This window comes from Diabrotica virgifera, chromosome 7 (assembly GCF_917563875.1).
Source record: "Diabrotica virgifera virgifera chromosome 7, PGI_DIABVI_V3a".
Taxonomy (NCBI): domain Eukaryota; kingdom Metazoa; phylum Arthropoda; class Insecta; order Coleoptera; family Chrysomelidae; genus Diabrotica; species Diabrotica virgifera.
The window spans coordinates 108,153,957-108,169,538 of NC_065449.1; positions in this window are offsets into that span (position 1 = coordinate 108,153,957).

Sequence of the window (15,582 nt, forward strand, 5' to 3'; positions counted from 1 at the left end):
CTTTGGCATAGCTAACCTTTGTACGTCGGACTACAACACGTGCCATCTCAATTGAATTAATGCATCCTATACATTTTGGTAGACAGGTTGGTCCTGGACATTGTCTTTTGTTACCAGATATAAAAGGTAAAGTGATGCCTCTTGGAATTCCAACGCTTTGCAGTAGCTGGCAGTTGCCATTGAAGTTCTGCAACTCGACCAAACTACCTTTGAAAGGCGGATGACAACTCTCGCGAGTCTTTAATACTGGCTAGGATGGTATGGGCCATGGAGCAGTCACCGGGAAGTGCGAGAGTAGATCTTGCTTCTCTTCAGTGGTAACAATATGTCTCGCTTTACCCGTAGCTCCATAGGCCACCATGAACTCCTCAAACGTGAGATCTGGTACTTCTCGGATTTGGTCCACTTCTACTTCTTTATCTACGTCGTGGTCTCACTCGAACGGCATCAACCGGTTATGGTGGACTATCATCGGCTCTCCTCTAGGAATCTTGTATATTCGGTAGATAACGTCGTTAATCTTCTTCATAATGAGGTACGGACTGCTGAAACTTGGGAGAACAATCCTTTCGCTTCTTTGAATTATAGAGCCAGAATTTGTCGTTATTCTTAAAACATCCCTTTTCGGCTTGGGTATCATACCGTTTAAACTGATCAAAACTTATTGATGAAGAAGTGATGAACATGATACTCGAGTTATTTAACAACATATATGATACTGGAATAATACCACAAGACTGGTTAAGGTCCACATTCATTTTAACACCTAAAAAATTAAATGTAAAAGAGTGCTCGGATTACAGAACGATTGCCTTGATGAGTCATATGGTTAAAGTTTTTCTAAAAATCATTCATAATAGAATTTTCCGCTAATTTTAAGAAGATATAAGTGAAACACAAATGGCTTCAGGAACGGCCTTGGTACGAGAGAAGCGCTCTTTGGTGCGGGCGTACTATTTCAGTGGTGTTTGGATATCAATCAGGATGTATACGCCTGCTTTATAGACTTTGAGAAGGCCTTCGATAGAGTCCGACAAGACCGACTGAGACAACTTCTAATCGAAAAGAACATTGATGAAAAAAATATTAGAATAATAACTAATTTGTATTGGAATCAAACAGCACAAGTCAAGGTCGATGATGAAATGACTGAGGAGATCAAAATATGTAGAGGAGTAAGACAGGGGTGTATTCTGTCTCCTTTTTTGTTTAATTTTTAGCGAAGTCATATTTAAAGAAGCTCTGTCGGAGGTTAGTTGTGGTGTAATGATCAACGGAAATACAATCAATAATGTGAGATACGCTGACGACACAGTAATATTAACAGACAATCTTGCAGATCTGCAACGACTGATGGAAAGCATTAACCACTACTGCAACAGCTACGGACTTACATTAAACCTCAGAAAAACTAAATAGATGGTAATAACAAAAGATCCACACGCCAGGAATGATTTGGTTGTTAATAACACCGTTATAGAAAGGGTATCCTCCTATAAATACCTTGGAGCTTGCCTGGATCATACACGCGATCAAACAAAAGAAATAAGAGCAAGAAAAGAAATAGCTAGATCAGAATTTAACAAGATGAAAATATTTCTCTGTAGTCGTGACATAAATCTTGATCTGAGAGTGCGTATACTGCGGTGTTATATCTTCTCCACTTTATTATATGGAGTTGAGTCATGGACCATAAAGATGGGCAGCATTAAATACATTGGAGCTTTTGAGATGTGGTGTTACCGTAGAATGCTACGTATATCTTGGGTGGACCACGTGACAAATGCCGAAATTTTACGTCGGATCGGAAAAGGACGTGAAGTTGTACTTACTGTTAAAAGAAGAAAGCTTGAATACTTTGGCCATGTTATGAGAGGTGACAAATACTCGCTACTGAGACTGATCATCCAGGGTAAAATTAGGGGTAAGAGAAGTATCGGTAGGCGCAGAATATCTTGGTTAAGAAATCTGAGGAAATGGTTCGGCTGCAGTTCCATCGACCTATTTAGGGCGGCCGCCAGTAAAATAAGAATAGCTGTGATGATTTCCAACCTTCGATAGGAGACGGACTTTAAGAAGAAGAAGAAGAAGAAGATCATACCGTTTCTTCATTCAGTCGTTAGCGATCTGAAGATGGGCACGAACCAACTCATGTATATCGTCCATTCTTCTTCAACATATTATATTACATATACTTATATATTATATTATATTACATATACCTGGAAGAAGATGGAGCGAAGCGATAACTCATTGGAAACCTTGGGACTACAAAAGAGGAAGAGGAAGACCACAGATGAGATAGTCGGATGACCTAAAAAGATACGCAGGGACCAGATGAACAGCATTAGCACGGAACCGAGAAGAGTGGAAAAATAAGCGGAAGGCCTACGGTCTATTTTGGACAAATGAAGTACAATAGAGAGATAGATAGATACTTATTACTATGTATCGATGTATTTTTATAAATATTTGAGATTTTGTTAATTTCTTTGTTTTTGCCAGCGAGTTTTTCGCTTCGCTGGTTATTTTTATTTTTAACAAGCCTGTTTGTTGTTACATTTTTTTTTTTTTTGTAAAACTTTACTTCTTATCCTCTATATCTAAAATTTCATGACATGACAGCGAACACTCTTAAACATCGATAATTAGAACGTAACTGTTCCCTGAAAATGTAAACAAAAGAGATGGAGAGATCGCATGTGACGATTTTCTGCGAACTAATTACCGCCCCAAGTATTTCGCTAATAGCATGCCGGAAGCGAACGCCAAGAATAAGGATACCCATTTACGTTCAACAATTGTCAATAACGAAGCAAAAGCTGAGGAAACTACAATTGATAAGACAAGAGGTACACGTTCTTTGTTTAGTTAACGTGCTCATCATCGGCATTTGTGGTTTTCATTCTCGAATGAGACTGCACGTTATTTCTAAGGAGAAACGGAGTAATTAGACGTTATTGAGAAATTAGAGGCTGTAGTGGGTTTGTTGGCAGAAATCGAGTTTTAATATTAAAACAATAACAATTATTTCTACAATGTTAGTATTAAAATATTGGATATTAATAAATGTATTGTTCAACTTTTCTCATCTTCCTCTTTGGCACTTTTCCATTATGAATCCGTTGTTTTCGTCTTTCACGGCACTCTATTCTTCTAGTCACCTTCTCTGTCAACTCGTATTCTTTTGTTCTTCTTCCACTTGTAAGCTGCCTAGCTTGTTTATTTTACATTTTTCTCTGTTTATCCTTCGTCTTCTTCTTCTTTTTATATAGACATGACTCTATCTGTTTTTTCAATGTGCCTCTAGTAAGTTGTCGTTGCATCGTTTTCGTGGTCTTCCCACTGATCGTCTTCCCATTGGGGAACCGTCTCTCGCTGTCCTTACTACTCTCTTTATTGTCATTTAGTTTACGTGGTCATTTCATTCTATTCTTCTGTTTATTACCCAGTTATTAATGTTATCCATCTTAAATTTTCGTCGTATATCTGTATTTCTAGATCTGTCACATAAAGTCTACCATCGATTTTCCGAAGGGTTTTCATCTCCGCTGTTTCGAGCTATCTTTTTGTCCTCTCTGTGTCGGGTCGTGTTTATCTTTCTACTTATCAATCTGTTTACTACTAAACTAGTCTCTACCACTTATACCACTAAAAAAGAGTCTGAATCTACATCTGACCCTCTACGAGTATATGAACGTATATGCATTACGCTTTTCTATATTAGCATTCTCCACTAAAACATGGTCTATTTCATTTACCGTTTGACCATCCGGCGATCTCCAAGTGCCCTTATGTATCTTTTTCTTCTGGAAAGACTACTTTTTATTAAAAGATTTTTTTGGTTTGCAAAGTCAATTAGCATGTGATCATTTTCATTCTTTGTTAAATGTAAGCTGTATCTTCCTATCGTAGGCACAACTATGTCGTCTCTATCTATTTTGTCATTGGCATCTCCAAGAACTATTTTTAGATCAAAAAGACTAAGTTTTCACTCTAATGGCATATAAAACAACATAATGCTATTCTACACCCCACCAGAATGAAAACAATGGGAACCTTCTCTGGTTACACCTCCGAGGCTTCTACAATTTGCAAGCCATACGGATGCTGAGACTAAGGAAGATGAGGGAATTCTACAATTTACAATTCACGTCCCATCTGCTCAGCGCGGTAAAGTTCCAACGAGAATGGTTCCCTTCATACTCCACACAGAGTAAATGTAAATCAAAAATGAATAACCATTTTCAATTTCGTTGCAAAACGAAAACACAGCCGAACCATATTCTAGTCAAATCAGAAAGTGCTGCAAGCACCCTACCGGTTTCGAAACTTATTAGTCTCTCATCAGGAGGCACATATGCTGCTCTCCCTGATCCAACCAAAACAACCCCAGCGTGCAGTCCCGGATTGCAACGAACGAAATGGCATGGATGCCCTAGCGGCAACTGCTAGCAAAAAGATTAAGTTTTCACTCTAATGCCATATAAAACAACATAATGCTATTCTACACCCCACCAGAATGAAAACAATGGGAACCTTCTCTGGTTACACCTCCGAGGCTTCTACAATTTGCAAGCCATACGTTCAGTGGAGTATGAAGGGAACCATTCTCGTTGGAACTTTACCGCGCTGAGCAGATGGGACGTGAATTGTAAATTGTAGAATTCCCTCATCTTCCTTAGTCTCAGCATCCATATGGCTTGCAAATTGTAGAAGCCTCGGAGGTGTAACCAGAGAAGGTTCCCATTGTTTTCATTCTGGTGGGGTGTAGAATAGCATTATGTTGTTTTATATGCCATTAGAGTGAAAACTTAGTCTTTTTGCTAGCAGTTTCCGCTAGGACATCCATGCCATTTCGTTCGTTGCAATCCAGGACTGCACGCTGGGGTTGTTTTGGTTGGATCAGGGAGAGCAGCATATGTGCCTCCTGATGAGAGACTAATAAGTTTCGAAACCGGTAGGGGTGCTTGCAGCACTCTCTGATTGGACTAGAATATGGTTCGGCTGTGTTTTCGTTTTGCAACGAAATTGAAAACGGTTATTCATTTTTGATTTACATTTACTCTGTGTGGAGTATGAAGGGAACCATTCTCGTTGGAGCTTTACCGCGCTGAGCAGATGGGACGTGAATTGTAAATTGTAGAATTCCCTCATCTTCCTTAGTCTCAGCATCCGTATGGCTTGCAAATTGTAGAAGCCTCGGAGGTGTAACCAGAGAAGGTTCCCATTGTTTTCATTCTGGTGGGGTGTAGAGTAGCATTATGTTGTTTTATATGCCATTAGAGTGAAAACTTAGTCTTTTTGCTAGCAGTTTCCGCTAGGGTATCCATGCCATTTCGTTCGTTGCAATCCGGGACTGCACGCTGGGGTTGTTTTGGTTGGATCAGGGAGAGCAGCATATGTGCCTCCTGATGAGAGACTAATAAGTTTCGAAACCGGTAGGGGTGCTTGCAGCACTCTCTGATTGGACTAGAATATGGTTCGGCTGTGTTTTCGTTTTGCAACGAAATTGAAAACGGTTATTCATTTTTGATTTACATTTACTCTGTGTGGAGTATGAAGGGAACCATTCTCGTTGGAGCTTTACCGCGCTGAGCAGATGGGACGTGAATTGTAAATTGTAGAATTCCCTCATCTTCCTTAGTCTCAGCATCCGTATGGCTTGCAAATTGTAGAAGCCTCGGAGGTGTAACCAGAGAAGGTTCCCATTGTTTTCATTCTGGTGGGGTGTATAATAGCATTATGTTGTTTTATATGCCATTAGAGTGAAAACTTAGTCTTTTTGCTAGCAGTTGCCGCTAGGGCATCCATGCCATTTCGTTCGTTGCAATTCGGGACTGCACGCTGGGGTTGTTTTGGTTGGATCAGGGAGAGCAGCATATGTGCCTCCTGATGAGAGACTAATAAGTTTCGAAACCGGTAGGGGTGCTTGCAGCACTCTCTGATTGGACTAGAATATAGTTCGGCTGTGTTTTCGTTTTGCAACGAAATTGAAAATGGTTATTATAATTCATTTTTTTATTTTTAGATCATACTTTCATGCTTTCATATGCTTGATCCAGTAAGCTATAAAACAATTTCCCCTTATGAGTTCGCCGTTTTATAATCCTACTGCACTCTAGTCTCCTAGTCACCTTCTCTGAGGTTTCGCTATATTATAACATTTCCTATTACGTTTTTCATCTTGAAGCTGATCTTCCTCTCTGTCTTCTTCCCGGCGGGTCCTAGTCCAATATTCTTTTCGGACACCTGTGTTCTGACATTCTTTGTACATGCCCGTACCACTGTAGGGCTCTGTTTTCCAACTTTTTTGTAATTGACTAATTTACTTCTCTTCTATTCCATATTAAATATTAATGTTGTCAGTGGCCATACTTCTGCTCCATATAGAGTAATATCCCCTCTTTGTGAACACACACACACACATATAGAGTAATATTCAGCACTATGCTCTCAAAGATCGACTTTTGTTTCCTTTAGTTAGACTAGTTAAAGTGTTCTACCATATCACTACATGGAATGTTTCATTTCTATATTTTTCATAGTAGTATCATCTCTGCTAATAATTGAGCCGAAATACTTTAGAGCTTTACAGCTCTTGATAATCTGGTTCTGAAACTGTTTTCTCGTATGTTGAAATAAACTGCTCGTCAAAAGTTAAGGATATTGATATTATTCAAATAAAACTTATGCCATCGAACAAATTTCATTATTTTCATATCAAATGGAAGTAAACAGTCCCATTAACGCCTTTTCTTATTCACAAAGTTATCAGTACATTTTTATCACAATAATGTAGAAGGCATTTATTACCTTGTATTCAGTCTGTCTCTGGACTGTGCCGAATTCTAAACAATCCTTATCATTTCGAAGTTTTTTAGTATAGAGGTATGAAAAGAAGGAAGTTAAGTGTTGCAGAGGCAAATATGGCTAATGGTATGATCCAGGATGGGGCAAGGCAAGTGGATGTAAGTGAAAGTTTAAATGTATCGCAAAGTGTAGTTTCTCGGTTGGTCAATCGTTTCAATGAAATGGGAAATGTTGCAGAACGGCTGAGAACTGGAAGACCGAGAGTTACTACGCCCGCCCAGGACCGTTACATTACTTTATCAGCTCGAAGAGCGCCACTCGATACCTGTAGAATCCTGAATAGGAGGTTTCTTAATACGACGGGAACTGCCATTTCAGTAGCAAATCTACGTCGATGGCTCTCTGAGGTCAATATAAGATAAAGGCGTCTTTTAAGAAGAGTTCCGCTCACCGCAGAGCACAGACGCCAAAGATTAACTTTGGCTCTGGAACATCGAAATTGGCAGGAAGAATGGAAATCTGTACTCTTTACCGACGAGTCTCGTTATGGAAGGTATTCCGATAGTCGTCGCTTACGTGTTTGGACCAATCCGTTAGTGCCGAGAAATCGTCGACCTGTCCAGGAAATTCGTAGATTTGGAGTAGGTACTGCTACAGTGTGGGGAAGAATTCCCTTTGATGGTCGGACAGACCTATTAGTTTTAACGGGAATATGACTAGTGTGATTTATAGAGATGAAGTCATCAACAATGTCATTCCACATTTTCACGCCGCTATTGGTCAAGACTTCCTTTTTCTTGATGATAACGCAACTCCGCACCGGTCTGTCACTGTAATTGAAGCTCGAGAAAATCATGGTATTCCTCATTTGCAATTACCCCCGAGGTCTCCTGATCTCAACTGCATTGAACACGCCTGGGATCAACTTCAGAGAGCACTAGATGCAGACGAACCACGCCCCGAAACTCTTCAGCAATTAAGAGACCTATTGCCACAACTTTGGATGCCAGTCAGGCAAGATGTGCGTAAAAATTTAGTGGAAAATATACCAATGCGTTGCCAAGCAGGTATTGAGGCTCATGGAGGACACACCACGTATTAAATAATTTTTTGTAAGAGTTCCAAACAGAGTTCCAAAAGAGTTGTAAACAGAAAATTAGATTTGAAAATTTTGGGAAAATTTCATATCATAACGTGATCTTGTCGACTCTAGCAATCTGTGGTTGAAAAAACATTATTTGAAATGGCATTGCTGCCACCAGCGGTATCAAATTATGACTGTTTTTGTGTGTTACTTTTTGTGTTAGTTTGTTTGTGTGATCTGTATCGAAGATGTGATTCCGATTTTTGAAAAAAAAATCAAATTTAAAATTAAAATTAAATCCCATTATTAAATTCAAATGTAACACTAGTCTTTAAAACCAACTTATTTAATGAGATTACAATAAAAACTATTATTTTTACGGTTGTTTATTGGGTGTGAGCAAAACCTGCTACATTCAGCTGATGGGCATCAGCATCAGGGATCTACAGGGAAAAGTAAGAAACGACGGGAAACAGAAAGGCGAAGGATTTTCTGTCTGAAAAATATACGTACGTGGTTTAACACAACCACAAATATTTTCAAAGCATCAGTGTGCAAAGTACAGATTGTCATGATGGTTGCCAACATCCGAAACGGATGGGCACTACAAGAAGAAGTAAATCTCTTGTTATTTTTGTATGTTGTCAGCTGTGATAGCTGTATCCTCAGCATATCGTAAATTATTTATGAAAATTCAATTTTTGTTGATACCTTTTTCAATCTACTTTGCAGGTTGAAAGATCTTTTCTACATAAATGTTAAACAGCAGAGGGCAGAGGATGCAGTCGTGTCTCACGCCATTACTTATTTTTACTTTTTCTGTATATTTATAGACCAATAAAACGTTTTGGAAACCAAACTGAGCATCTACTTTTCTCTCTTCACATTTTTCATAAACCAGCTCATGAATTACGTTTAAGGACGTTTGAGTGCGTGTCTCAAAAGCTTATTAGACGATGAAATTCGTAGCAACTGACGTTGTGCTTCGTGCTTCATTGGTGTTGCTACAAAAGGTGACTTCAGCCAATCTGGCTGTATTTTTCCACTATTTCTGCATTTACGTTGGCGGGTCCGACAGCTATGTATATACCTAATATATAATTTTGTAACCGTGCGATCACATATTCCAGTTCTGATGCTGATATTGGTGGATAAACAAAATCTATACCTTTATTCGTAGTACCTGTTACAAATGTCTGAGAAAAGGTCTATTAAGTATATTTGCCAGCTTTTCTTATTACTCTAAACTAGCAGCACTGATGATGAAATTGTCATTCCGAAAACATTTTGAGATGTAGCTCGAAAGGGTCTTTTTAATAAATAGGTATACCTATTATAAAACTTTTGTGACTTATTGTATACAGGGTGATTGATTAGTGGGGTAAAGCTCAATAGATTCGCTAGTAATAGATAGCAATGAAAGTTAATAACAGAAATTGTAGACAACTTTTATGTTCATATTACAAAATAAGTTAGAATTTTACAGGGTGTTCGATAACCTAGTGGCAGACCAGACTTATGTTTTTGAAGTGAAAACTTCTTTAGGGACGTTGTGCGATTTTTGGATAGGAGGAAAGGCATTGAATTTGCGACCGTCATCGCGAGCGTCATCGCGACCGTCATTGCGACCGTCATCGCTTATGCTATATATTATTTTTATGTTCAAATTGTATAGAAGTATTTAAATTTAAAATAAATGTAGAACCTATTTTAGGATGGGGAAAAAAGACTTATTTCGCGACCGTCATCTCTTCGGCGAAATAAATTTTGTACGTATCTATATTATGTGTATCTATACATAAATTATATAAAAGTATTTAAATTTAAAATAAATGTAAAACCTATTTTTGGATGGGGAAAACGGATTTATTTCGCGACCGTCATCTCTTCGGCGAAATAAATTTTGTAAGTATATGTATTAAAGTGAAAACTTTTTAAGGGACGTTGTGCACTTTTTGGATGGAAAAAAGTATTAAATTGGTGACCGTCATCGCTTCGAAGAAATAAATTTTGGAAGTGAAAACTTCTTGAGGGTCGTTGTGCACTTTTTGGATGGGGAAAACCTATTAAATTAGCGACCGTCATCGCGACCGTCATCGCTTCGACGAAATAAATTTTTGAAGTGAAAATTTCTTTAGGGACGTTGTGCACTTTTTAGATGGGAAAGAAGTATTGAATTAGCGACCGTCATCACTTCGACGAAATAAATTTTTGAAGAAAAAACTTCTTTAGGGACGTTGTGCTTTTTTTTGGATAGGAAAAAGTACTAAATTAGCGACCGTCATCGCTTCGACGAAATAAACATTTGAAGTGAAAACTTCTTTAGGGACGTTATACTCTTTTTGGATGGAAAAAAGTATTAAATTAGCGACCGTCATCGCGACAGTCATCGCTTCGATGAAATACATTTTTGAAGTGAAAACTTCTTGAGGGACGTTGTGCACTTTTTGGATGGGGAAAAATTATTAAATTAGCGACCGTCATCGCTTCGACGAAATAAATTTTTGAAGTGAAAACTTCTTGAGGGACGTTATGCACTTTTTGGATGGGGAAAATGTTAAATTAGACACCTTCATCGCTTCGACAAAATAAATTTTTGAAGTGAAAATATGTTTAGGGACGTTGTGTACTTTTTGGATGGGGGAAAAGTATTGAATTAGGGACTGTTATCGCTTCGACGAAATAAATGTTTGAAGTGAAAACTTCTTGAGGGACGTTGTTCACTTTTTGGATGGGAAAAAAGTATTAAATTAGCGACCGTCATCGCTTCAATGAAATAAATTTTTGAATTGAAAATATCTTTAGGGACGTTGTGCACTTCTTGAATGGACTTCGCTGAAATAAATTTTGTACGTATATAAATTATGTGTATGTATACATAAATAGCATAGAGCATACGCATCGCGTATATGATAGAGGTATAGCACTTCTTTTTGAATGGGGAAAAAGCATTGAACTCGTAATTTATATACTATAAGAAGTTTTCATTTCTCTCAGCACTCCCACGAGTGCCTTCATTTTTTTTGAATGGAAACCTTGTATTTTATTTTATATTCAAAATCTCCTTAACTGTCCCATCACAAAAATATAAAGATTTGATATGTTGTACAGGGCATGTACAAAAGTAACCAATTTTATATGAAAATCGTAACAGGTTCAACATCCTGTATAAATAAAAATAAGCACAACAGAAATGGTTTATCGGTGTCACATATTTTATTGATTGTCAAACTTTTTAGAAATAATTTTATTGCTAATTTTCTTTATATCGAATACAGGGTGAGTAAAAACTTAAGTACATTATTTTCTGACTAGTTTTAAATAGAACACTCTGTATTTTATATCACTATCGAAAAGTACCATTACCGTACTTTAATTTTTATTAGCAAATTATTAACTAGGGGTGTAAATCTTTCCAGATATTAAGTGCGCCATGACTAATTGTCTAAAACTGACAATTTACGATTACCTACTCATTATCAATCCAAAAAATTCAAACGGATATCAATGTAACAATGTTGCAAATAAAGAAAGAAAAATAATTTATTAGTAATAAATTTTACAAAAAAAAAACCACAACCACAACATACAACATTTTTGAAACAATTAAAAACTACTTTAGTACGTAAATGTAACAAATAAAGAAAGAAAATTATTATAAAAATTAATTAAGAAAATTAATTTATTAGTTATAAAGTTTACAAAAAGAAACACAAACACCAAATGCAACATTTTGGGAAAACAATTAAAAACTACTTTTTTATGTAAATGTAACAATGTAACAAATAAAGAACGAAAAATAATTTATCAGTAAAAATGTTTTCCGCAAATCGCCAGGAAATTTTGACATTCCTGTCAAAATTTCTTGAAGAAAAAGTCAGGACTTCCTTACTGTAAGGAAATGTCATTTCCTTACTGTAAGGAAATGATATTTCCGTACAGTTGTTAATGTTCTACATAAATGATAGAAAACATTGTCAAGTTTGACAATTCAACCTCAATACGTTTCCATAGTAACCCAAGTAATTTTATTAGGAATTTCAAAGCACCATTTATTTGGGAATAAAATTATCGCGTTTTTTTTTAAATCAATCAATATCTGTCGAATTTTAAACGATTTGCGGAAAAATAGTATGTTTACCTCGTAGGAAAAGCCACATTCCTGGACTCTGTGTTGCTAAGTCTCGGCTTGCGCCTCGACTTAGCAATCTTCACAGTCGTCCAGGAATGTTAAGCTTTTCCTACCCGGTAAACAATGTACTATTATATAAAATAACATGAACACAAAATATAACATTATTGAAAAATATTTAATTACATACCGTGTTCAAAATGAACTCCTAACATATTTATGCATGCCTAAAAATAGTCATTGAATGAGTAACTTACACTACAAAGAATTAATTTGTAAATTAACACTCTATGTACTTTGTATTCTATTTTTCTATCTCATCCCTTGTTGTTGGAGGCATTTTATAACCTTCATTCTTAACGTAACCCCAAAAAAATCAGTCCAGTTTACTAAATTCTGGTGATATGGGTGCCATGCTACTGGTCCATTGAACAATGAAAATATCTGGAAAACTAATAAATATAGACATAGTGAATGTTGTATACAAATTAAGGTACGATAATGTTACTCTTCAATAGTGATAAAATACAGGGTGCTCCATTTAAAGTTACTGAGAAAATAAAGTAATTGAGTTTTGACTCACTGTATTCAATATAAAAAAAATTAGCAATTATAAGAGCCATGGAGAGAGCAATGTTAGTAGTAACATTAACAGACAAAAAGAAAAACAACTGGGTAAGAAATAAAACAAAATTCTAAGACACATGACAACATATAGCCAGGCTAAAATAAAGTTTCGCAGGTCATAACGCCAGACAAACGGACAATAGGTGGAATATTACGATTCAACAATGGAGACCATGGATAGGAAAGAGAGCAAGAGGACGACCTCGAATGAAATGGGGAGACGACATTAAAAAGATAGGAAGAACGCACTGGAAACAGAAAGCACTAAACAGAAGCGAATGGAGGAAACTGGGGGAAGCCTATGTTCAAAATTGGACGAATTAAAGGGCAAAAGAAGAAGAAGAAGCAATATCAACCTTTCTTAATAATTTTAACGATCAACAAAAAATATGGCATCAATAAACCACTTCTGTTGTGCTTATTTTCGATTGTTACGATTATTATTGTTACGATTGTTACTTATTTCGAACTTGTTACGGTTTTCATATAAAATTGGAAACTTTGTACATACCCTGTATAACATAACAAACCTTTATATTTTTGTGATGGGACAGTTAAGGAGATTTCGAATATAAAATAAAAGACAGGGTGTTCCATTTAAAAAAAAAACATAAGTTTGGACTGCCACTACGTTACTAAACACCCTGTAACATTCTAACTAATTCTGTAATATGAATCTCAAAGTTAATTACAATTTTTATTTTTAACTTTTATTGCTATTTAATACTATAGCAGATCTGTTGAACTTTACCCCTCTAATCAATCACCCTGTACAAATAGCCGACTACAGAAAATTAATTTCTTTAATTAATTTTAAGTTATAATTTTCTTATGGATTCTCATTCATTATGTTACTACCACAACTGTTTACAATAAAAAGAGTGCAATTCAAAATAACGAAGTAAAAACCAACGAAAGACGCGTTATAATACAGAGTATTACTTCGTAAAGTCAGTCCAAGAATGTCGTTGGTACGAACACATAACTTAAGATTTTTTTTGTTAACAACATAACAAACATACCCGGATATGCGAGTTCGTTAAAACAACATAAATCAAACCGACTTGATACTAGTTAAATGCTTGTTCAAGAACAATGTGCCAAAAAAGCAGTTAAGATTTTATCGGTACATCTAAGGTGACTGCAGCAGTATAAAAATGCCACTACCAATCCTTGTGATGCCAATTAGTGATTTAGTATTGGAAATTACTATTGACCAAAAAATAATAATGCGGCGGAATTTTGTACAAAAACATACCTACATGAAAGTCAGTTATAATACAGTACGATTTTTAAAAATAACGAAATTTTTAAAAATTCATTTATGTTGTATATAAGGTTCTTCAACATTACCAGTAGAATCACAAGTAGAATTTAACCCTCGGATGACGAAGGGGGGTAAATTTGGACCCCAATGCATGTGTTTATTTAATAAATTCAGAAATATTTTCAATTTTAAACTCATTATTTTTTTATTTGACTTTAATATCATTCTAGATACCCTCATATTTTGTAAATAAAAAAATTCCCTATATTTTACGAAAAAAAAAATTTCTGAATTTGGGGTCAAAGACGAACTCCAATTTCCATATTCCAATTTTATATTAAGTAAATACCGTCTATTATGTGGAATTGTATGTATACGCCAGTCAATAGGGGCAAGAAGAGGATATTACCTCCGAATTCTCTCCTACTGCATGGATTTTAATGAAATTTTGGGAATAGCTTCCACTTATCTCCTAATTCAAGGTCTACCCTATGCCGATGTGTGCTTTTATCTTGGGGGTGGTTCCCACCCCTTCTTAGGGGTGGAAAATTTTTTGGTAAAATAACCACGAAATTCGCTAGAGAACCTAATTCTAAGCAAAAACTATTCTATAATTTTTTTTGATAACTCAATACTTTTTGAGTTATTCGTGGTTGAAAATTGGCTATTTTCATTGAAACATAACACCTTTTCGAACGGTTTTTTTTTTCAATAATTTAAAAAACATGCATCTGACTAAAAAAACTATATAAAACATTTTTGTAGTTTATAAAAAAACAAAGACACACTTGCCTTCATAAATCTTCTAGTTATAATACAAAAAAACATATGGTAGGTGAAAAGGGTTTGTTTTTTTTTGTTACATGCTCAAATTGGTTTATTCAACTTGAAATAACAGAGAAACGGTCGATTTTATGTGTATAATGCTACCAATACCTTTTGTAGTGCTTGAAAAGACCTTTAAAATGAGCAATATTAAAGTTAAACTACATTCAAACTAAGCGAGATGTCTTGCAAACAAAATTGATAACTAATGTATTTTAAGAAAAAATGAGAATTAATTTTAACCCCCATCCACTAGAATGTAAATGCATCATTTTCCGTCTACAGTGCCTTTTACTACAGTGTCATTTCTATGTTCAAAAAGTTGGACGAGTTTAAAATGAATGGTTTTTGAAAAAAAATAAGATCAAATTATAGAGCACATTTTTAAATTTTCTTAAAAATCTTCTTTTCCTCCATGTAACTTTTAAACGATAACAGATACAGCAATGAAAAATAAAAACGAAATTTTTATCTAAGAAAACTCTACATTTTTGTTTTATAATATATAAAAAAATATATTATATTTTTTTCGTATTTCTTATCATTTTCGTGTTACATGTAGAAAAAGGAAGATTTTTAAGAAAATTTAAAAATGCGCTCTATAATTTGATCTTACTTTTTTCAAAAATCCTTTATGTTAAACCAGTCCAGCTTTTTGAACAAAGAAATAACTCTATAATAAAAAGTATTTTAGAAGGAAAACAATGTATTTTTTTTATTAAGTAAACCGCGTCAACCATGAAAGTTTATTGGCGGGGAAGAGTTGTATATAAAATCAGATATTTGCTTATAACAACTAATTATAACAACTAATTACAATTGAGAACTTAAGCT